At 39.9% G+C, this 24035-nt stretch overlaps 1 protein-coding gene across 13 annotated transcripts in view; it reads right to left on the reverse strand.

Moving 5' to 3' along the window:
• The window catches only part of MTUS2 (microtubule associated scaffold protein 2), a 265387-nt gene that overhangs the window by 182182 nt on the left and 59170 nt on the right, over positions 1-24035 (reverse strand). For 6 of the 13 annotated variants that reach the window (XM_064409103.1, XM_064409104.1, XM_064409100.1 and 3 more), the window contains one exon: positions 22810-22868. The exons of the other annotated variants lie outside the window; for them this stretch is intronic. The gene's annotated coding sequence lies outside the window, so the exon portion shown is untranslated. The remainder of the gene's footprint in view (positions 1-22809; positions 22869-24035) is intronic. 13 annotated transcript variants of the gene reach the window in all.

Below are 24035 nucleotides of genomic sequence, written 5' to 3' on the forward strand. Positions count from 1 at the left end.
CAGATAATGACATTTAAGGTAACTGAGGGAGATATAAACCTCTTTAGGGAGAGGAGCAAAAAAAATGTGGCTTGTTTAGTCTAGTCAAACAAAAGTAGAGACAGGCTGATCTCTCCCTCTCTAGGGGAGCATAAGGGGATTAATCTGAGAAAAATAGTATGAGAATGATACATGAGAGAAGATATTTAAATTTGGGTCATAAAAACAAGTGAGTACAACATGGCAGTCAATGCAGCTAGGTAGAAAATAGAAGACAATTCCCAGCCTTTACAGCAGAGACTTTTGCTATCCAGTTATTTCTAAAACATAAGATGGGAAAATTCCAGAGGGATTAGATGATGTGAAATTTGTGGCAGGTGGTGCAGGACTCATGGACCAGAAAGTGCCCTCCAGGTAAGTGTCATAGTGAAGCTCTACTAGGAAAAAGGAGAGACAGTTTGATCCTGCTATTGGGAGTCCTTGCCTATCAACAATCACAAACTTGCATACACAGCTCTGACGGGAGCAGGGCTTCTGGCAGAGCTGCATCTGTTTGGGATCTCTTGTACAGCCAATACACAGCTCCCTTGAACATCTTAGCAAAGCTTGGATTTGGATTCCCTATCCATGGAGAGTCAATCTGCAGCTAAGCAAACACATTGTTATGATCCTTCTCCATTACCAGAAACAATTCTTTCCTGCAAGAAGTCATTCCATTTTCTTTTCAGTCCTGGCACACAAAAAGATCAAAGTAATGTATTTAAGCAGAGAAAATTTGGAAAGAAGTCTAATCTCATTAATTTGGAGCAACCTCAGAGATCGACTGTGACATAACCAATCCAAGATAGAAGAATGTAACAAAATACATCACAGATATTTCACTTAGAAATATAGATTAGTGAGGAGGTATTATTTGAAATATTGCAGCACAATGTTAGGGTTGGGGGAAACAGGGAGAGATTTGCTTAATCTTTAGTGATACAGGCCTTGCTCATTCCTGGCTCCACCTCAGTCTTTGTTAAAAAGAGTAAACTGAAGGTGTGCCAAGTAATTTATAAAAGCAGATCCTTTATTGCTTTAGAACCTTTGAATTCATTATTGGGGATTGATTCGCACACTGCAGATGTCTTTCGCCTGCTTGATTAGCATGGGCCACTAAGGACATCCAAGAAAAAACAGAATGAAGCATAAAAGCAAATTACAAAAAACATAGACATGTATACTTCATTTCTTTTTGATTCCTGGTAAGCTTCCCCCAGATTTTTCTCTCCTGTTTTGCACCCCACTTGCCCTGTGTGTTTAACTCTCTTGCTTTTTTAGTCAATGTCTGTTCAAGACTCACCAAAAGACTGTGGTGTTTGGTCAAAAACTGCACAAAACCATTTGTACACTCCTTGTGCTTCCCACAGCAAGGTCCTGTTCTCAGATGGATGCTCTGTGAGGTAATATAATATAAATAGCAGCTGGAAAGTTAAGACAGAGCACTCAAACCTCACATCCAGCCTACTCCCTTTGCACAGACATAGTTCAGACACACAGGGCACCATCATGCTGTGAGGGAGCAACAGATTTAAATCATCTGTGATGCTCAGGTTTATCCTGTCTAATGCTCTGTCATTCAGCTATTCAGTGGGAAGACATTTCATACCTCACATCTCAGAGTCATTTCAATTTTTCTACCCTTACATGTTGCTTTAGCCAATCCAAGCTGCTGTGACAACAGGCTTGTCCTGTATGGAAAGGAAAAAGGCTTAGAGAATCTGGAGCAAGGAACAAATGTGAAAAAGAGCTCCAGTCCTGTAATTCAGAGAAGGAGCACCAGGCAGATGTTTGTATGAGAAAAGGGGTCACTAGAGCACTGCGCATGAACAAATGAGATGATGAAAAATACTGTTGAAAGCTGTATGGATGGGGACCATACCATGGGGACCACTGGTACTAAAGCTGTTTATTATTAGCTCATGTCCTATCTGCATTAACCTGCAACAACCTATCCTTTGCTTTTATATTGGTAAAAGTGACTTGAATCAAGATCTAGGATTTGATTTACTTGTGATCCATCACTCACAAAACATAGCAGCAGATTGTCTTAGCTATGTTTAAGACTGAAATCTTAATTGGCAATCTCCCAACCAGTCCAGTCTATCCCTATTCCAGTACACAGATCCATCAGGAGCTGCAATTGACTGCAGTCTGTTGCTTTAAAGGGCAGCATTTGTAGAGTAAGGGCTGTGATGAAAGGCTGGGCTCATCTCACCTTTTCTGCAAGCATCTACAGCTGAACTAGTCACCTTAAGTTCCTTTCACAAACAATAGAGAAAATTAAGTATTTCCAGGGCATGATGCATTAAACTCATTCCATGTACCTAGCTCAGACTGAAATGATTTTCTCTGCTGAGCTAAACACTGCCTGGACCACACCTGCTGTCTGTGGTTCAGACCTAGACACCTGCAGAGCAATCTCTGGATCTGGCCAGAGTCTCAGGCTTGGAGGTCTCAACTCTTGTCTCTGGGCTCCAGCCAATGTTAGTGAAGGGCAAATCACTTCATCTCTGTAGAGCAGAGTTTCTTTTCAACAAACTTTTGCTGCCCAGGATGTAACCATTGCGCTTAGGCAAGTCATACAGACTGCAGCCTGCCTGAGAGGAGAAGGCTCTTCTTGATGGAAATTCAAGTTAAACTTGTGGTCTGAATCATCTTGAATCCTTAATATGGTTAAACTCAGGTAAATCTTGGCTCCCTGTTTTGCAACAGTATTTCCTACAGTTAGAATGCTGGATCCTATAGGCAGGGATCCACAAAAGCCTTTGAAAAACAGGTTTGACTCCTTCAAGGAAAACCACCACCCAGACTTCTGGTAGCTGAATGTAAATCAGGCAGTCAAATAGTCTGCTTTGTAAAAGTACTCATCTTCTTGCAGTTCAAGAGTTTGTCTTCTGTTGCAGAGGTGACTCAGCCTGCACATTACCTACTCTGGACTTAAAGCCAACAGAGGTTTTAACAGATTCTCTGGGAAGCCACACACTGGGAGCAGAGAGTTGCTGCACCAGCAACAGATCGGATTCTCTGGGTCATCACTAACAGTCCTGTCAGCATCCTTCTGGCTCTACAGTACAGGTGCCCTCACAGGGGTAGGATCACCTCTTCAGTCAGAGTCAGGGTTAAGCAGACACTGCATTAAGAGCAAACTTTTGAGTTATGCTGTGCTATGGATCTAAAGACTCATTAAAATAAGGAAAACCTTTGTCAAATACAAAGGTAACAAAAGGGAAAGAATACAGGTTTTATTTGGGCATTCATAAGAGGTTTCTAGGTTGACTGCAGCAGTCATTGTGATAAGAAACAGTGAGTGACTGTAGCCCTGAAGCAATTTAATAATCTAAGATTCTGAGTTCAGTAGTCTCATCTTACCTGTTCCTTTCTCAATTATGAGAAATGATGTTTTTTTCCTGAAAAGTTATGTACTAACTTGGGAGTTTGTGTTGGGTGACACTTCTGAGAGCAGTGAGCAAAATCCAGAGCTTTCTACCATGCAAGTACACCCTTCTCCCTCATGACAGCAACACTGCTTCATTTACAAGGTGCTTCTTGCTACCCATAAGTCTTACCTTTCCCATTTTATCCCACCCAACTTTCACAAATTCTACTACTTTTCTCTGTTTCTGCCCTCAGAATATAAAATAACTTATTTTTTCACACAGCCATCCACCCCAAAACCACTTTTATCTTATATAAACTCCCCAGCGTTCTTTAAACTCTTTGATTCTTTTTTTTTTTCTCTCTGAAGGGATAACACGATATTTCTTTCCTCTCTGAGGTTCCACCAGAGATTTTCTTTTTATCAATGAATATAGGTCAGTGAATTTAGACCATATGTGTTGCTCCACTGGGTGATTGTTCCATTTTTTAGTAAATAAGGCAGGACATCTGTCTAAACAACACAAAAACCTAGAGGGGTTTGTCATATTAGACTGGTTTTATACACCTGAAGTGTTAAAAGACCTTGAGGACTCTGTAACACAAAAGGTCAAAGAGAACCTATGTGCATTTTAATCTGAAATTATTTTTAATAAGAGCTCTGTAGATAAATCAATTTAAAAGGAACAGTTCTTTGATTGGATGTGGAATTACATCAGAATTCTGTGTTGGGATGAAAATCATCATCAATCAGAATCTAGTGAAGTCATTAAATAAAACCACAGTTTAAACTTTAGTATTTCTACTGTTTTGAAACGAGGAATATTTCTATTATTATTTTAACACTTCTGATGGTTGCATTGATTATGCTGACATCTTTGATCAAATTATTGATGTGTCTCCATGTGCATGGATAACCAATGCTTTATTTTTCATATGCTCATTACAACAAAATAAATATTATACCTTAGTTACAAGGTACAAAAAAGTATGTTACGGTAACTTCTCTTAAGAAGAAAACAGGGTGAAGTTAATCAATGCATAAGAGTCTTACACTCCATTTAAACTGCAGTGCCTGAGAGCAGTTACACCTAGAATACAACCCACAGAGCATATTGTTAGTAAGCAGACTTTGACAAGCTTTGAGAAGGAAACTGTGTTAAAAAAAAATAGATTGTTTTAACACCTTCTATTAACATTCACTTAATCCAGGCTCTTAAATCGGAAAATGGAAAAGTCTCCAGAAAGTTCTGAAATAAATACTAGAGTATACACAGATGGCGATGTTGGGGCAGAGCGCCAGCACACAGAATCGCAGCGTTCGGCGAATCACAGGCAAAATAATTAATGGCATTTCTAGCAGCATAACACCCTGCAAACATACACACTGCCTCGTGGAGTACTTGTCAGCAGTATTAATCTGGGAAATAATTAGTCCCTGTAAAGTTCTTTCACACTCTTTCACCAGATGGCCAGGCAAGATCGTCAGCTAAAATCCTGCTGTTTCAGCACTGGAGGAAATGCCAAGGAGTGATGCTTTATGCTACCCTGTGCAAGGTCTGGGCACACTACACTGTGCTCATGGTTTCGTTCTCCCAGGTACTGCATAGCAGCACAACATGCTTCACAAATCCCACCAGATCATTTTCTGAGCATCACTGCCAAGCGTGCTTCACACCCCAACATTTGCAAGCCACTCTGCAGAAAGTTCTGCCATCTGCCAAAACACAGGACCTCTCCAAATGGAATTAGATCAGAATTTGTATATTTAGAAACAAGATCAATTCCAGAAGAGACAGCATAAAAAAAGAAAAATGTTAACAGCAGCTCACAATTGCCGTGGCCATCCAATCGTGTAGAAGCTCCAGCTTGACAATCAACTAACCTCCACTTTATTGCTCAACTTTGTTATTGAGCAAACATTTAAGGAACTTCCCAGTGACATATTAACTGTTCCCACAAATATCCACTAGTGGTTTACTCTGCACAGGCTGTATGCATATCAGCTACTGATCTGATGGCTGCCTGGTAACATAGAAGCACACAGCTGGGGTAGGGCTATCCAGCAGAAATGCATACACTGGCCTAGAATCACATGCAAGCACTGGAATATTAAAACATACCCTCTATTTTGTTTGGGGTCCCTGTATCCTAGAGCTAGCTCCAAGATTCTGGAAGTCAAAGAAGAATAGTCTTTTCTTAGAAACTCAAGACCTGCTCAAAGACATGGATTACTGGATACGACATTTGACAACGCCTGTAAGACTCATAAGCAGCAGCACAGGGAATTCTGGAAAGTTAACACTTCTCCTTTGAACAAGGAGCAGTGACTCTGATTTGGCTGACTAGGGGAAAAAGAAAACAAAACAGGGCTCTGAGCAGCACTGCTGTGGCTGTAGCTGAGGCAGAATTTCCATTTCAAAGCCTGGTTTTCCATGTCCTACTTCTCCCTTATAAATACAAGCTGCAAGTTAAAACTTGGCCCAAAGAGTTCACCTGTCACGTTCAGGAATGAAAGACTGAATCAATTTTCTATGAAAAAATTGAAAAGGAAAAAAGATACTATTGTTAGTACAAATATATTTACCAAAAAATCTGCTGGCTTTTTGGGAAGGCTGTGGGGAAAGAGAAAGCCTTGGCTGCTTGGTTTTCAAGAGGTCAACAGCATGCCACAGCTGTACACTCCTGCAAAGACAGTGACTATCAAGCCCAAGACGTGTTTATCTTCAGTACAAAGTAATCTCAGGCCTGGACATGAGAAAGGAACTTCAACTTTGCAGGTTCAGTTGAAGTTTGCAGGTTCAGTTTAGTTGTCTAAAGGACAAACTTGTTTTGAGCTGTGCACCAGTCTCGTCTCAGTCAGAGTTAGCCTCAGCTGTTTGATATGCCAGAGTGCCTGAAGGACACAGCTCAGTCCGTCAGTGGCTGAATGACTGACTGATACATCCAACCTGCCTGGTAATATCCAAAGGCTGGATGGCTTTCCAGGGGAGGAGGACTAAGCCTTCGCAGAGATTTCAGCTATCTAGCCCGAGTGCAAACACAGAATGTATTGATTCACCAGGATGTTCTACCAAAATTCCACACAGCTCAACACAGTACTTCAGTCATTTAGGGTGAGCCTGAACTGCAGCACTTCTCCAGGAGCAGTGAACAAAGCTTTGCCATGCAACTGCTTCCCCTGCTTCCTGTCTGTTTGTCCGTCAGAGAGAAGCTTTGAGACCAAATACCACCACGCCACTTGTCTGTGATAACAGGGACGTAAACAGGAGGGCACACGGTGCAGGATTAAAGCTACTTTACTCTTCTGTGTAGCTGTTTGGATCAGGTTACTCTTAACAGCATCCAGGCACCTTCCAACAGCCCGTTAAGTGGCTAATCTCTGTTATCTACGGTTCACTCACTCCTCCATCCCGTTTGATTATCCCATCAATATGTGGCAAGTTTCCCACTTTATATGTAGCCATGACCTTAGCTGTCTTTGGCATGTTAATCAGTATTCAGCTTGCATTTTTCAATGGTACAAGGCTTTTTCTGTGGATAACAAAATCTAGCAATGAGCACTGCCCCCCACCTCACAGTCACTACTAAAACACACCCAAGTAATCACTGGTGAGCTTTGGGGAGCGCTGGAGATTAGGCCATGGGAGTGATCCTTTGAAGAGTCTGAACACTACAGCTGACATCTGCAATAACCATCAGGGAAATCCAGGGGTTCGTTTTCTCTGCAAGAGCAATGAACATTTCAGGCAACAAAGCAGTCAAAGAGGAGATAATTAAAGAAGACTTACTGAATAATTTATTTTGTGAAAATGAAGTTTAGTGTTTGGTGTTGCTTATTTAAAGAAAATGTCAGCACTTCAATGGAAGAAGTTGTTTTCTGAAGGTACAGAGACGTGAGAAACACTAAAATATTAAGTGCATTAGAAAACAGTGATTACATTTTAGGATTGTTAAAAAAAAAAAAGTCATGACAGCTTTACTATATTTTATAGCTATTCTGCCCAAGACAAATATTTGTTAGTACATTAGCCCTGCTTGCAACATTTTCTATAACATGCAGAAACTTTAACAGGCTGATTGTAAAATCAGAATTGATTTCTCTAGAAAGCTCCATTTTGGACTTGGCTATTGTTCTCCTACCATACAACGGGCATGGTTCTCAGCAAATATTTAGATTATATTTGACCAAGGCTAAATTGCCAGACAACATTATGGTCACCTCACAAACAGGGACACAGATAAGGCAGAGATGCTTCATGTTTTCTTTGTCTTCATCACTGATGACAAGCTAAGAGAGTCCAGTGCCCTGAGCTGGATGACCATGGCTGTGAGAATGATAAACTCCCAGTGAGCCCTGAACTTGGGCAGGATCTTCTGCTCCAGCTCAGGCCGTGGCGTATGGGTGCAAACTAATAGGTGTGAGGGTCTGGAGCAGACAGCAGTGCCCAGCAAAGTGTTTCTCCTCCCAGTTTAGTTCCATTACAAGAGACAGTGGGTGCTGGAGCAGTTGACATTTGCCCACTTTATCTAGAAAAAGGGAGACCACTGTAAAATACATCAGCAGAAAAATCAATCTCACCTAACTTCCCATGCCTACATTGAAGACACTACATCTAAATTTTTTACAATTCGGCATTTAAGATTAGCATTGACACCTATGTCACAGTCTTTGGGCAGAAATAATCCTTGTGAAAGTCTAAAATAATCCCTGTGATTTCCCACTCTGGAAATACCAATGTCTGTACACTGACTGAACAGAAATGCAAGCAACTATTTCCAACAGGAACCTAATATGTGCCTGCAGCTAAGCATGACGGATGCCAGCCAGGATGTGATGGGGTTTATTAGCCAGCCTCACTAGGAACAGATTTAATGCTTACTGTAGCAGGAGAAAATGAGACTATAGCCTTGTGCTGATGTTTGTGCCAATTTGGATTTGTTTTTCTCCCCCACCCCAAAAAAAGACCTGCAAGATCTGACCAAGCAATTAGCAGAACACTAAGCTGGTAAAAAGGCACTAGCTGAAATTGAGAGATTTTGGAAATGGAAAAAAGAATAATAAATTATCACATTACTATCAAAATAATCTCAGTTTTTCTCCAGCAGGCAGCAAAAAGTCGGCAGAAAAGGATGTCAGGAAAAAAAGGCAGAGGGAGATAGGAAGAGGTCCCATCTTCAGCTCCACCAGACACCATTTCCCTGATTAAAGAAGGCCTTCCTAGGCCATCAGGCAAACCACAGTCTTGGCTACAGGAGCCCATAGCATTTCCCATAACACTGGGTAGGCAAAAACTTAATTCCCAGTATCATGAGGTCAGGATCACAGGACCCTTTCAGTTCTTCACTGCTCTTTTGGGCAGAGGACCAGAACGGACCCGGGCTATACATCAGTTTTCAAACTGAGCTACCATACCTTTGAGGGAAAAGGAGATCACCTTTTGCAGCACAACAGCTACAGACAGGAACTTACATCAAATAATAATCTCAAGAGTAGTGAGTGGGGGGAAAGGTTAGTTCAAGTTTATGAGCAGCAGATAAACACCCTCTGTCAGATGAGAAACTGATTTTTCCCCTTTATATCCATCAATATCATGCTAATAGGAAAGGAAATGTGATGCCATGGAATAAGGCATCCTTCCATCACGTCTAATTACGCATACGTAAAATGAAGCTTCCTAATTTGGCTTGGGTTGTTTTTTTTTTTTTTGCTTTTGTTTTGCTGGGAGAATTATCACATGAATTATCATTACTTTTCACTCTGAAAACAGAAACTTAGCAATTTCAATTGTAGCTGAGTACTAGAATAAAAATCTGACAAAACGTGGTTCTTGTAAGGTACACTGATTCCTTTAGGTGAAGATTTTTTTTTTCTGGAACATGTAGTCTGATAGTAGTGTCTGTATTTATTGTGGAATAAACTCAGCAATGAATGGCATAAAACGAACAGAAGAGTGTAGTCACAAAGCAGTCAGCCACACATTTTACTCATTTGTACACTGTTTATCTTCTGGTATATGTCACAAGAAGTAATCATTTAAATAAACAACTTCTTTAGTAGGTAATAAAATGTTATTGAGTTTCCAGTCTCACAGCATGTGCTACAGCTATAAATCAGATTATTCTAAACTTGTCCTGATTTGCAGCACTGGGAGGCATTTCAGAAATGCCACAATTGAAAGGGAGGAGCTGGATTTTTGTTTCTCTATAGTGTCTGTCTCTGCAGCAATCCCGAGAAGGCCACGGGTGTTTGGAAACGTGCCCATGCCTTTTCAGCTACATCAGCTGTTATAATATGCAATGTTACCTATCCTTCAAACCTTGCCTAACTTTCATATTACCCAATTTTTTATTGCCCAAGTGAAAACCACTTTCAGATGTCAGCTACAGTTATTGCTGGAAATGCTCTGCTGTAAATTATCAAATGCAGTGCACTGGGAAAATCTGCCAAGAAGTGATACAAAAATGACTTTGATCAACTCTGCCATCCCAGATGCAGAAGAACAAAGCAACAAGAAGAACATTTGGTCCATCTCTCCAATTAGAGATGATTGCCTACAACCGGCCCCACTAGCCTCTGTTTCTGGGCTCCTTGAGGAAGAAAAGGTAGAAGCCAGCCACCCCTTTTTACTGGTCTCTCTACTTACAGTCTTTTTTGATGAAGATGATGGCATCCGTGAGGAAGACAGGGGTGTTCCTGATCCTGAATGACTAAGCTGGCCAGTAACTTCCTTTGTTGAATCTCTCTCTGTCTTCAGCTCATATCCTCTACCACACAGAGTGTGTGCTGTCCCAGGAATGTGAGGAGGACTGGATGCCTTGGGAAAGGGATTTCACAGCGCTCTAGGATGCGTGAAACCTTCCTGACCGCTCAGCGGATGCGTCAGGGTGATTAATGTTGCATGCTGCCACCTGAGAACATCTGCAGAGAGACAGGGAGATGCCTCATCTGTCCCTTTCAGACAAATATCATCCAGACAAGGAAAGGTTAGTGTATTTTAGACAACTCCTTATGGCAGGGCAGTCCCACACCAATCCTACAAAGACCTCCTATAGAAACAGCTTTGCATTAAAAACATATATTAACTTCCCTCTTACTCTAGCTCACAGCATGCCTGAGAATCCTAAATAGCAGCAAGTGACCCAAGCAAGGAGAACACAGCACCAGTTCAGAGTAAAGTTGGGCAAAGCAGTTACACAAAAATTTAACTTCTCGGATCGTCACTGGGTAAATGATGAGGAAATTTCTGTTCATCTCCTCATATTTTCTGCTCCTTATATTTGAAATGAGGCAGAGTTATGCAGTATTGTATCAAGCCCCAATTCTTTCTATGCAACAAACAAGGAATTTTAAAACTGTTTTAAAATCTGAGATAGCACTGGGCACTCAGCAAAACATAAGGATTCCAAATTTTGGCATGAGATCACACAGTCTACTTTTAACCACACTTGAAACAAGTGAGAAACGCTGCTTGGAAGCAGTTAATACACAGCTGAAGTCTCATCTCTGCACAGTGCTCAGGAGAGCACTGTTTAGGAAATCATGGTTTGGAGGCACCTACACTGAGCTGGCCCTGTGCAAACACACTCAGTCCAGTGTACCTGGGGTAAAATCTCTTAGAGGGTCTCGACACAGATTCAGATTTTTCCATTAGTCTCTCAAGAAAGAGTACTGGATCACCTCTCTTATAAACACAGGCTGAGAGAGCTGGAGTTGTTCAGTCTGGGGAAGAGAAGGTTCTGAGGACACCCTACAGCATCCTTTCAGTATCTTTTTACAAGGACAAGTGTTGATAGGAACAGCTTTAACCTGAAAGCCATTGTACATGATGGGGCCCTGCTCTCCTGGAGATGGCTGAACACTGCCTGCCCATGGGGAGCAGTGAATTAATTCCTTGTTTCCCAGCTTTTACTCTTCCAATTCTCTCCGTGATCCCACAGATGGGAGACTGAGTGAGTGGCTGTCTGGGGTTAAACACCGCAGTGCTCCAAGTGATTATGAGCTGACCGAGTTCTGCTTTCTACATTATTTTTACACCTTGGTCAAGTTCAACAGCGACTGCATCAGAGGCTTCTTGTAAATTCAGGGTTGCTCCAGGAACAGAAACAGAGATTATGGAGCAAAAGACACGATTTCAGAAAGAAAGAAGAATGTACCAGGCAAAGAAGACAAGTGAGGGAATGACATGTGGCAGATGCTGGCCATGTGGCTCGCTCTTAGGTACACTGGAGGTACCAGTAGAAGGTCTGTAGTAAAACTGTTAGCTCTATTAGCTCTGTTAACCTAGATGAATCCCCAAGACTCTCTTGGGAGGTCATCAATCTTTGGAAACTGTGCATACAAAGGCTGGAAAGAGGAGATATCAATACTAGACAAATAAGACTTCTTGCCTTGAAAACTATGAGTACTGGTTTGAGGACTTGTAAAACTTTATCATAATCTCTGGGGAAATTGTTGTTTTAATCACGATTTAGACTAAAGCCTTATTACCTGGGAAATTGCTTCTCCCTCTCAGGCCAAGATTTTTTTCTTAATGCCTTTTTACTGCTATGTTGCTGACACAGGAACTTTGCTTTTTTTTTTTTTTAAATTCCCATTTCATGTTATAATCCTTCTTTACAATTGTATTATTATTATTACTTATCTATGTCATTATTGTTAAAGTAGAAATTGAAAAACTTTATTAAGAAAATTACAGTAATTAAACTTGTACATGAAATGGAAGACTTCTAACAATTCACTGCACTTCCATATGCAATCTGTTGCCACAGTTTATATGAGCAGAGAATGACAACAGGCATCTAACTTTCCTGGAAACATTAGCCATGAACTATAAGCTGCTAAAAGTTTTCAGACACTAGAAAGGGAAAGGCTATTTTTTCTTATACCTCACATCCATTCCTTGTAACTGAGGTTCAACTCCATCAGGGCCACACTGTAATTTTTTTCAGTCTAAGCAGAACTGCCTAATTCTTCAGGCAGTCCCATTATATTTATTTATGGAGTAATGTCTTGTTGAATGCACTGTTGGCTGGGTCTGACTCTGCACAGATAAATAAGTTGCCCCATACAGCTTCAAATGTCACCGTCACACAATGGAAAACATCCCAGGTTAGAGAGATGTACTGTGACCAGCACATCGAGAACTTTTACTCCCCTTCTGCTGATTGATTGAATAATTATACCCATGAAATTGATTATTTACACAGTTGCATTGCCTCTTGGCTAGAATAAGCTTTTGCCAGTCAGATGGTCCTGAAGAATCACTACTTGTGGAATAAATCTGATGTAATTTGATACACAGAATGACACACAATCAAGATTAAATGATCCTTAGATAATTCTTCCATGTGCAATCATCTCAGGAAGACAATTTTAATAATGATATTTTCTTTTTTATTAAGTTCTTTGGACTATATTTCAGATAATGAACAATTACATCCAGGAGAAGAAGTTATTGTCAAGTTAATATTTTATTAATTCTTTACCTGGAGGCAGTATCCTAAAGCAGAGGAGATAGCTCTCACTGAAATACTCAATACTGAAGGCCTTTTCCAGTCTACACTTACACAGTGCCTCCTTATTATTATAAATACTAATCTCCCACTTTTAACAGTCCCAGCTTGGCTATGCCAGTGTTTCACTTGTTTGTTTCTCCCTTTTTCTTCATCATTCATACTCCTTCATTTTTGCTTCCTTCTCAAAAAACAATAGTAAAGGGAAGTCTTAGGATTGGCAAGCATGAATATAAACATATAACAGCATTTTAAAAACATGTGGATCTTCCAGTCTCAAAGTATCATGCGTGCTCAGCAATAGGAATAATCCATGTCCAGGACTGAGCTGATGAGCTACCAGTGGAACATATTCCAGCCCGATCAATCAAACGCTCCACTTCCCCAGTAGTGATTAGGATGAGACAGCACCGAGAAAAAGCCTAGTCCCTGAGTTGCCAAAGTTGCAAACTTTAAAAAAGCACAGGTTTTTCTTTATGTCTAGACTTTTTTTCGAAGTAAAGGCACATTGATGTCAGTGTTGCTAAGAGTATAAACTTCCATGTGATATTCAGAAACTGGTTCCGGAACAATTTAATTTCATCTTTTATGGCATGCTTCTCCCAAACAAGCTCTTCATGGAGGTGGGATTAGCGATTAAGAGATGTGGAGGGTGGAACAATATGTCTGTGAAAACTGGAATTAATGTGATTATGCTAAGCAGAACATATTCTGGGCATCAGTGGTTTGCAAAGATTTAAGGAAATGTGCCCCAAGCATAGAATATCTTCTCTGGAAAATAAAGCATGATATTCAGGGAAGGCTGGGATAAAGAGGTATTTTATGGGCAAGCAGAGGAAAATCAACTGTTACTTTATATAAAACACCTTCTCTTTGTTCTGCTCTTTTAATCTTCACCATAATAAAAAAATTATAATAAATTTACGATTTTGAAGAATCGTTAGTCCATATTTTTTCCTCATTGGAAAAAAAAAAAAAAAAAAAAAAAGAAAGGAAACAAAATATATAACACAAGCAGATAATAATTTGATCAACGCATAAGAAGTACATTGGGCATGAATATTATCAGTTACTACTCATTCTAATACTCCACTATCAGGTCTAGTTCTCTGAAGAGTTGTTCCTTAGAGGAACAATCCCAAAATATTTTTCTGAGTCCATGAAATGTCACTGTTTTGATGTTACAATTTGACAGGTTTCATGAAGCATGAACTTAGCCAGAAGGGCAAACAGTCTGTGATGCCAATAATTTTGATTGCTTCAGAAAATACCTACACTCAGACCTGTGCACAAGGGTTTCCCCAGTGAGGCAAATCATGTATTTTTTATTATTACACACATGATCACAACTGGCTTTTGCTTATGCTTCTTGCTTGCCTTGTTCTTAACAACTCCACAAGTCCTGCAAGCATATCTTATATCCTAAACAGTAACACATTACCGCATTTTAGTGCTGTAGCATGGTGGTCTGTTGTGACACACCAGCAGAGCAAAAAGTAGAACAGGTCATTTGCAAGGTAACATGGCTACATGGCTTTTAAGAAACCAAGCTGTTGAATTTTTTTCACTTTGTGGTGCCTCTAAATGCCATAGTTACCTTCCATGTCTTACACAAGCAATCCCTCTCACAGTGCTCCAAGGCTTTTCTGCACAGTGGAGACTACTCCAAGCACAAAGCAAATGTTCAATGATTCATAATGTTTTGTCTTCAGAAAATAGACAAAAATATCTCTTCACCTTGGCCACAGGATGACCAAGCATACACATGAACAAACTCTATCTACTGGTTTGGTTTTAAAGCCAGAGTCAAAGCAACTACAAGAGACAAGATATTCCCAAATGATAAAAATTTGTACCTAGGTAACTCTAACAGCAAACTCAAACCAGTTGTACAGATGTAAGTGTGCTTATTTGCATTGTTTTGTTCCACTACAGAATCTATAGTATTCAAAACTGTATTCTAGATATATTTGGTTCTGAGAAGAACATATCCACCCTTTCTGTGCACAGCAGCACTTGTAGAACTAAATCTCAGTAATACATAAATTTCACATGCAGAAGCCCACACATGCAACAGCAGAAATAACCAGCACTATCTGCACTGGCAAGGGGTTATATTCAGAAAAAAACCCAAAAAACCCAAAAAAAACTTACCCAATCATTTGTGCACAAAGAATAGAAGACAGCTACAAGTTTTTGTTAAGACAAACAACTTTGACCAAAAATATTTGTCATTCTTTTTTATAATGAGAATTACAAATATGGAGATGTGGTACAATAAAGAATCCTGAATAATTTCTTTATTGAGAAGGTAAAATTAGGCAATTAGACCAAACTACACTAGCACAACTGAAAAGCTGAGCAATTTTCATAACACAATTGATTTCTTACCACATGGTGCCATTTAAGGGATTAGAACAACTCACCAGGGTAATATCAAACTTGATTAGAAGCCAAGGGACCTGATTGTTATCTCCATTAAGCCAGACAAAACATAATTGACACCAGCAACTCTCAATTTTCACCAGTGTAACTAAAAGGAAAGTCAAGCACAGTATCTTTCACTGGGGTAAGTCATTTTCATATTTTTGAGTGATTGTTTCAACCCCCTTGAATATATCAAAGACAGTGTTTCTGGTATTTTCACAGCTAGGTGTGCTGGTATTACATGGGTCTGAGTGTCTTCATATAAAGAACAATTCACACAGCAAACAAAAGGAATATCTTATGTAAACTTGGAGAAAACCTTTAACATGCTCAGCATGCCAAGACCTTGCCTCTCCATAAGTAAACATATAAAGATAACGGGATGAAATTTTCCAGATACTGAGATACACAAGTAAGACCTGGGAAGCTTTTCAAGATTTTCTGAGATAGGTGTCACAAATCACAGTCAACAGATACTTCAGGGCTGGATTCATCTGAACTCAGACATCTACGTTGCAGGTAAATATGCACAAGGTTGTTGGCTAAACTACCTCTGTCCATAGTGGTTAAAACAGTAACTTAGTAACAGAAGTATTTATCTGAGATAAAAACCGTCATATATATGAATGTGTCTCCAAAATTATTTCTCCTCTTGGGATAGAGGAGAGGGACTTCAACCAGAAACCTCAGAATTGTATTTAAATTTGAAAACAGAAGGAGCCAGCATTAATTGAAATGTGGATGAGGTATAATATGGATTGAAGATGAGGTAATCTGGGGTTATTCACCTCTGCTGGTGAGCTGCTGCAAAGAACCCTTGCAGAGCAGATGTTCCCTGCAGAAATAATGAGTGTCCATAAAAAAACAAACAGCATGTCATTACTTTTCAGCCTGTCTTCCAATTTTCTTTGCTCACCACTAATATACCTGCCAGCCTACCTTCTCCATTTTCTATAAACTTATTTTCCTTTTTATTTCAGTTTATTTTTTGTCATCTACTGAATATCACAAATGAAAGGTAGGTAACAAATTTATTTACCTATATGAATATACCTTTATAACTTCAAACATTGACAGATTATTTGGTTAAAATCCAGACAAACTTTCATGAAAAACTTTATCTAAATTTATACTCTGTAAGAGTAATACAAATGTTCATACAATTTTAATTATATTTCAGTCAAGGCTTTCTCTAAACAAATAAACATCTATAACTCGCACCTTGGAGAGGCTGAATACCACTTGAAAGGATGACTGTAAACTGAAGTAAAACTCTTTAGCCAATTTTCCTTCTCTGTGCTGAGTAAGCCCCCAGAAGGAAAACCACCTGCACATGAAATCCAGAATGATTCAGTTCTTCCAATGAGAAGCACTATAAGAAACAGCTCTGCTGTTCCAGGCAGTTTAAAGCCAGCAGCATCCAAGGGCCCAGCTGAGGAAAGTCCCAGTGTCTGCTTCCCTGGAAGCAGAGAGGCTGGCACACTGAACACCCTTCCGAAAAAAGGGGCTGAAAGCAACAAGCTGTGCCCTCCACTGGACGACCAAAAACCCAGCTTTGGTCCTGCACTGAGCACAGGCCTGGCTCCTTTGGCTGTGAAGCCAAATTTCTCTGCAGTAGGTGATGTGTCCAGGGGATATCTTTCTAGGAAATATTAATGGTAAAAGGGTAAGTATTTCAGGCATTAGCCTATGGAAAATGGACCTAAGAGACACCTGTCTGACACTTTCATTTATGTCCTTGTCCTCTGCAGCTTATGGCTTGGCAGAGGGGGTTCGTGTCTTGCATGTAATTTTTGTCCTTCTTGGATCCAAATATGCCCAATATATGAGTGTTACATAGAAAAAAAAAAAAGAAAGAAAATCACATTTCAATCAAGATATTAGCAGCTAAAAAAGCTATTACAGCAACTGGAAGCCATGGAGATTTAATCTACTCTGACCATGCTCTGTCCTTCCACTTCTGCTGCTGATTAGAGATCAGAGGCACCATCTTCACAGAATAACAGAATGAAATCCCTCAGGAAGTCATATTGCTTCTCCCGTAGGAACAGACAGAAATTTTTCTCCAGAACCATAACTCCCTGCTGGTTAATTACATCTCGCTAGTGAGGCACAATAGCAGAACTTTTAACTTTTATTATATTTCTCCTGGCCAAACTGGCTGTGAACCATGCCCCAAAAATCAGCTGTACCAGAAAGCAGGAGGAATGGACACCTAGGTGGTCCTGGACTGAATGAGCCATCCCAACCAAATTTCCACATATGCTATGATGCCAACCAGGAAACCTCCATGCTGGCAAGTTCAGGAGCAAATCTCCCTATTTTCTCAGCTGGTTTTAATTTCTGATGCCACAGTGATGATTGCACTTGGTACTGTGCAGTGGCACTTCTACTGTCACATGCTGCTGTTGCTAGCATAGCAACCCACAATCAGTGTGAGGCTAGAAAATCTCCTGAGCTGTGCAGTTCAACAAAACAGCAGGTCCTTTGGATACTGTCTATAACTGTAAGTGAACAATTTCAGTAATGGTTTTGTCAGTCCTTCCTAGAAGCAGTACCAATGGGCCACAAATAACAAAATGAAGTTCAGCTGCTAAAAGAAGAACATGACAATCTGTTGAAGGAAGGGAAAAGAAATTATTCTCATAAAACATTTGTATGGCCTTGTGAATTCTGCACTGCACTGAACACAGGTCACACCTTACACTGCCCTAAACTTCTTGCTGTTGCTAAGACAACTCCATCAATGTAAAAGAAGCAATGCAGACTCCAGTGGCGAGACCTCCAAAGGGGGTGGATTGGCTACTAGGCTTTGCCAGAAGACAGAAGATGTGTTGGAGCAAAGGGCAGGATGGCTGTTGTGGCTCTGGAAGACTGTCTGACACAGGAACTCAACCAAGAGCAGACACAATGGGCATACAGTGGGAATATCCCAATAAACAGCAGGGGCTCCTTGTTCCCAGAAATGCCACTGTTTCCTTGATGGAGTCAGGCTCCAGGGAACAGCACTGGAGGTCCTAGGAGGACCGCCAGGAATTCCAATAGCAACATCTCCTACCCAAACTACGTCCTCTCATTTCTGCCTGGTGTATTCCAGCAGCAATGTATCTTCCTAAGCTGGGAGTTACTGAGTCTTTAGGGAAAGCTTTTCCCTCCAGCACTGGGCTTGAGGCCTTGTCCCAGGGTAAGACAAAAATGACACAGCAAGCACATGCATGAAGGAGATCACAAAGTAGTTCATAGTACAAGTTCATGAAACCTATTTGGAAAGCCCTTTGCAGGAACAAAATCCCATGCTATGAAAGGATCCACAATCTGGCTCTCCCCATCAGTTTATTCTAGATGTTTCATACCATGTTTGCACAGAGGCTATCCTTTACTGGATGCTGGACTATTTGCAGACCATCTTGCACAGAATATTACTTGGATTATGCATCTGAAAATGAAAATGTCAAAAATCCTACAGTGTCAAAATCCTACAGTGTAACACAGGAAATTGCATCAGTGAAGCTAATAATTTAATGTTTTCTGGAGGAAAATATCGTTATCCTTGAGGGAAGCACACAGAAGTGCATACCTGACAGAGCTCATCTGGACTGCTTTCGGATGCCTCCATGCTTAATATAACACCACTGACTGGCCTTCCTATACCAAATTTATTATTTTAGGTATAGAAGAAAAAGCAGATTTAAGATTGGCAAACAGAACACGTTACAAGAAGGCAAACCTCTGTAACTTATCCTCTCAGGCATTCACAGCCTAAAGCAATGAACTGCAAGTACTAAGGGAGTGAAATCTGACAACTTGTTTACATTGTGAGGTTCATATGCATCCATATCTTTGCACAGACAAAAAAAATACTGTCTCTTAAAAGAACTCTTCCCAACAAGGAAATACAAATCAAGCAATTGTCTCTTCTCTATCTCCACTCTGAAACACACTTTGGAAAGGTTTTCATTTCACTTCCAGTGATCTCTAATGATGCACCTTTGTGGGAAGAGAATTCCAGCAGCACATACATTCTTAGGTCCTACCACTGGGGGCTTGGTCACATTCACTGAGGTGACTGGTAGGTACCTGCTGTGCTTGCTTGCATTACACCACACCTCCCTCACAGTCCTAGCCATTCCTCCTAGCAATTTCTCCTATTTCACTACAGCATTTCTAACACAGCAGAAAAAACTTGTGCACTAATACCAGGATTGGGACATGCCAGACACATGTCTGATTTGTATGTTCTAGGGTTTAAGACTTCCTATTCTTCTCTCTGCTCACATATTTCACATGGCTCAATTAAATGGCAGAATGGGATACTGCCAAATGTTTCTTTCTCACTGAAAAAGACAGCTATTTAAAGCATGTTGTTACACTAGCCACATTTCTTCACAAAAAATGAATACCTATAATTACAATATCTGTGATTATACAATGTCAAACACAGGAAAAATAAGCACTCCAACATTTTGAGGATAAAATTGCAACCTGTATTATCCACATTCAGCCTAAAAATGCTGGATCTTTTCCCAGTCTCAGAAATAAAATATACCCAGCAGTAATTGAAAAACAAATAAATCTGATTATAATCTTCCCATACTGTAGCTTTTGCATTCCTCAGCTATGTGGCAAACAGATGGAAAAATCCCATTACATGCACCAGGAGACAAATGTTTAAGGTATCTCTGCAAACATCAGTTATCTTTACACTTAGATATTTCTGGCCTTGGAGCTTGAGCCCTATTGCATTACATCTGTGAAATATGTGGCCATTCATTCGTAACGCATTTTGACAGTGGCAGCGGAGCCGCTGGTCAAAAACACTGCTGGGCTTGTGGGTTTGCCTTCACATTCAGATGGTGGCAGCCCTGACTTCCTTTTCACCTGATGTCATTTGTGAGGGTTTGAAGGTTTGTCCACAAGGAGCTGAGCAGCTGGAGGCAGTGGTGGGGACACACACCTGGAGGAAGGCTATATATAATGCCAAAATCCCCTCCAACACCTGATAGGGGGCAGAGACCATCCCAGTTCACAGCAGGTCCCTAACACCAGACTTGGGCAGATACATCCCTCCTGTAACAAGCCAGGCAGAAATGAGAAGGGATAATCGGTCTAAGGAAGAGATGTTGCTGCTGGACCTTCTGAGGAGGGAGCTCCCAGTAATGTTCCTCATGGCATGAGTCAGCCAAGAAAACAGTGGCATTTCTGGGAACCAGGAGCCCCTATTATATTTGGTGGGATACTCACACTATTTTCTCCAGATCGTTCCCCGTCTTCTTGTAGCTTGTTGGGCTGTGGTTACCCCTGATGGGCAGGTGTGGAACACAGGGTGTGAGAGAATTGTGCTATCATTTGCCCTCAGCTAGAAACCACAGGTTTCCCTCTCACTGAATGACATGAAACTCTGTCAATTGGCTCTTTCACCATAAGTTACCAAGATGCCTTTATATTACTTGTATATAGCCCTATTGATTTTTTCAGTACTTAAATGCTTTAAGAAAATCAATGTTTCAGCAAATAGAGTGGAGCAGAAGTATCACAGAATCCCATTTGCCATTCCAGCATCAGAGATCATGGTTAAATTAAAGGAAATAACTTGTATGATGTGGGATGATGGATTTAGAGAAAAACTGCAGAAGACAAAGAAAATGGGAGAGTGGAGAGACATGAAATTAAAAACAAAATAGAAAAAGATACACTGAAGATAAAGATAGCGGCTGTGGATATGACTTAGTTAATTTTAGCAATCCAAAACTTAGTTGTCTAGTCCAAGTTAATCATTTTAGCTCTCTGCATGTAGTGAATAGAGAGCAGGAGCCATCTCCACAGAGGATTCAGCCTAAGGCAGGACAATGCATCACACATTCCTTCAACTATCCCAAGGTCTGCACTCAGAGGGGATGCATAACTTTTGTGTTTTAACAGCACTGGAGTTGATAAAGGATCATGCATCATTTTGAGTGTTGTATCTATTTAATAGAATGCCCTCTAATGCAACATTTTTTGTTTTGACAATAAGAATAATTTGGTTTTCTTGGAAAAATCTGACATTTCTTGTGTCAGAGGAAAGATTTCCTTATAATTGCTTATCAGCAGGTCCTGGTCTGAATATTCAAATAATTTACAAGCACAAAACCTATTTATTTGTTGTGTTTTATTGATAATGGGCCAAACTTATCAGTACTACAATCCCATGTATTGCCATTCACTTCTAAGTTGCCACATATGCTTACACAGCAGGGAATTAGGCCAGATACAGTTAAATGCTTCATTACTAGTCAGGTCAGACAATAAATCAGATCTTCTGTTTGCAAAGTACTGCAATTTGTGTCTAATGACTGGAAGAATTGGTATATAAAGTAATTATCAAAACTGGGAAGCAATTATCTCCTAATGTGCAAAACCTCATCTAAAATTTGAACTTCAAAAGAGAAAAAAGAATGGCAGGTGTAAAGGCTTCATGCCTACTACGTCCTTCTCACACATACCATGAATTTTGGCTTATTTTATACATGAAGACATTCCATTGCCCCAAGACCCTGAACATTTCTGATACCTACCAACCACTGAATTTCCTCAGTGACCTTGCCAACTTTTAGTACACAACCAATTTGCTAAGTTACCATCCTTTCTGCATTGCTCATAACACATGCTGTCAAAAAGATAAGAAATATGATCACATCTACAGCTTCTAATTAATACACAAGTGTTCTAAATAATTTGCCTAAAGTGTTAGTCGCAAAGTAGGACAAACTTTTATAGCCAAGCTTCAAAAAAATCTAATTAATTGTCTCCCCTCTGCATTTTAAGTGACGAGCCTACTGCACATATCTGCAAGTGACCCATTATTTCCCAAAAAACAATCACAGCCCAAAGAAAGTCCCCAAAGACAAATCACACAAGGGATGTCTAGTCCAGCTCTTTCAGAATTAGAACAAACACCCCAGACTGAGACTTTCTGACTGTGAAATAGGTAAGCTTTCACACTTTTACTCATTTGTTTTCCTTGCATTCCCAGAAATCCCTTATTCACTGCTGAGTTGCAGCACATGAACCTCCAGAAAGATGAGCCTACCCTCATGGGAAGTTAGGTGTGGGATCAGAATTTGGTTTATAACAGACCCCTAGTTTCAATTTCAATACAACTGTTTGTTTCTTGTGAAATTACTAATATTAATCACCTAAAGCCAGTTGGCTGAAGTGGGGTAAGAACATTTAGATGTTTAAAACTATTTCTATTTTACAATCTGTTTTTAATTTGTACATCTGACAAAGAGCGGAGGACACAGAAAGCTTGCTGAAAAATATGGATTACTGCCCTACCAGTGCAAGTCCAGAAACAAAGCATGGGCTGCACATAAACTGGTATCTTATGCTACTTTACAATAATAAGGAAGTGCAATTTCTGGAGGTACCCACTAGACTATGTGGAATTGAGTTGCTGTCTGCAAGGTGCACACCTCCTGTATTACTTACTATTTGGTTTCTGCTGAAGATGCTCCTTGGGGAAGACTCTTGCTCTGTTCATCAGAAGCCTTCAAAAGATATCAAAATGGGAAAAAAAATTCACTCCAGGTCAATAGGAAAGTTCTTTGAATTATAAAATAACTATTAAAATGCCAGTATGTTTTTTTTTTACACAAGCACCAGTTTTTACACATTTGAACTACCTTTTCTATTAATTTCTATTTTCTAACATAGATTTTATATTTATTTCATTGTCTGAGTTGCAGCTTGCACTTCAGCACAAGCTTTGGGCCAATGCAGTGCTGGGAGAACTGAACACTCTGTGAGCAGCTTTCAAACATGGATGCAGTGCTTCTGTGGCAGGATGAAGTTCTGGGCTTTAAAAGTCAGAGAAAATGAAATTTTCAGCTCAGAGGATGAGTGACTCCAAAACACTAAAGGATGCAATCTGTAAGACCTGTTGACAGCTTAAGTGATGTGCGATATAGAGGGTGTAGGTAAATAACACTTTCTAATTTCTCAGAATTGTTTTGATGGGAGAATTACACATGCTTTGGAAATTCTAGTGGCCATGAAAATCTTTGTATAATCTCTCTTAGAACAGTACACAGGAAAAACAATATTAGATTAAATACTTATAAAATATTCTAAGAGCACAATAAATAAAGTAACCTCTTACACTGTTGGGTATACTTTTCTTTACTCATTTGTTGTTACTCATTTGTTTCATCACAAGTAGTGATGAAAATTGACTATTTCCTCAAAAGAGAATTCTGAAAATTTAACAAATGAAAAGTTATATTTTAGTATGCAGTTAGATGTTTTCTCTCTTTATCTTACTATTTGCAGTTAGATTTTTTTACTACATACTTTTTCTGAATCTTGCTAAACAGATATTCATGCTCAAGACAGGGGTGCGAGGAAGCACATATTTGACCGATATCCCAGAAGAATGTGATCTGGGCTGTGAAAATGTGATTAGACTGATCTCTCCCCATCCAGAAAAAAAAATAAAAATTATAAATCAAAGTTACTATATAATTTGATTACAGGTATTCAATGGAAAAACAATCCTCATTGTCAGTTATATATTTCCATTTATATTTAAAAAGCTATTGATTCTGAGGTATGAGGAGGGTATCTCTCTGTGCTTCATTATTCCAGGTGACACATGACAAATTATGTTTTTCCATGGGCTTTCGCAGAGCCTCTTTCAGAGAAGACTCTTCCTTCAG

The sequence above is a fragment of the Passer domesticus genome, chromosome 2 (assembly GCF_036417665.1).
Source record: "Passer domesticus isolate bPasDom1 chromosome 2, bPasDom1.hap1, whole genome shotgun sequence".
Classification (NCBI taxonomy): Eukaryota; Metazoa; Chordata; class Aves; order Passeriformes; family Passeridae; genus Passer; species Passer domesticus.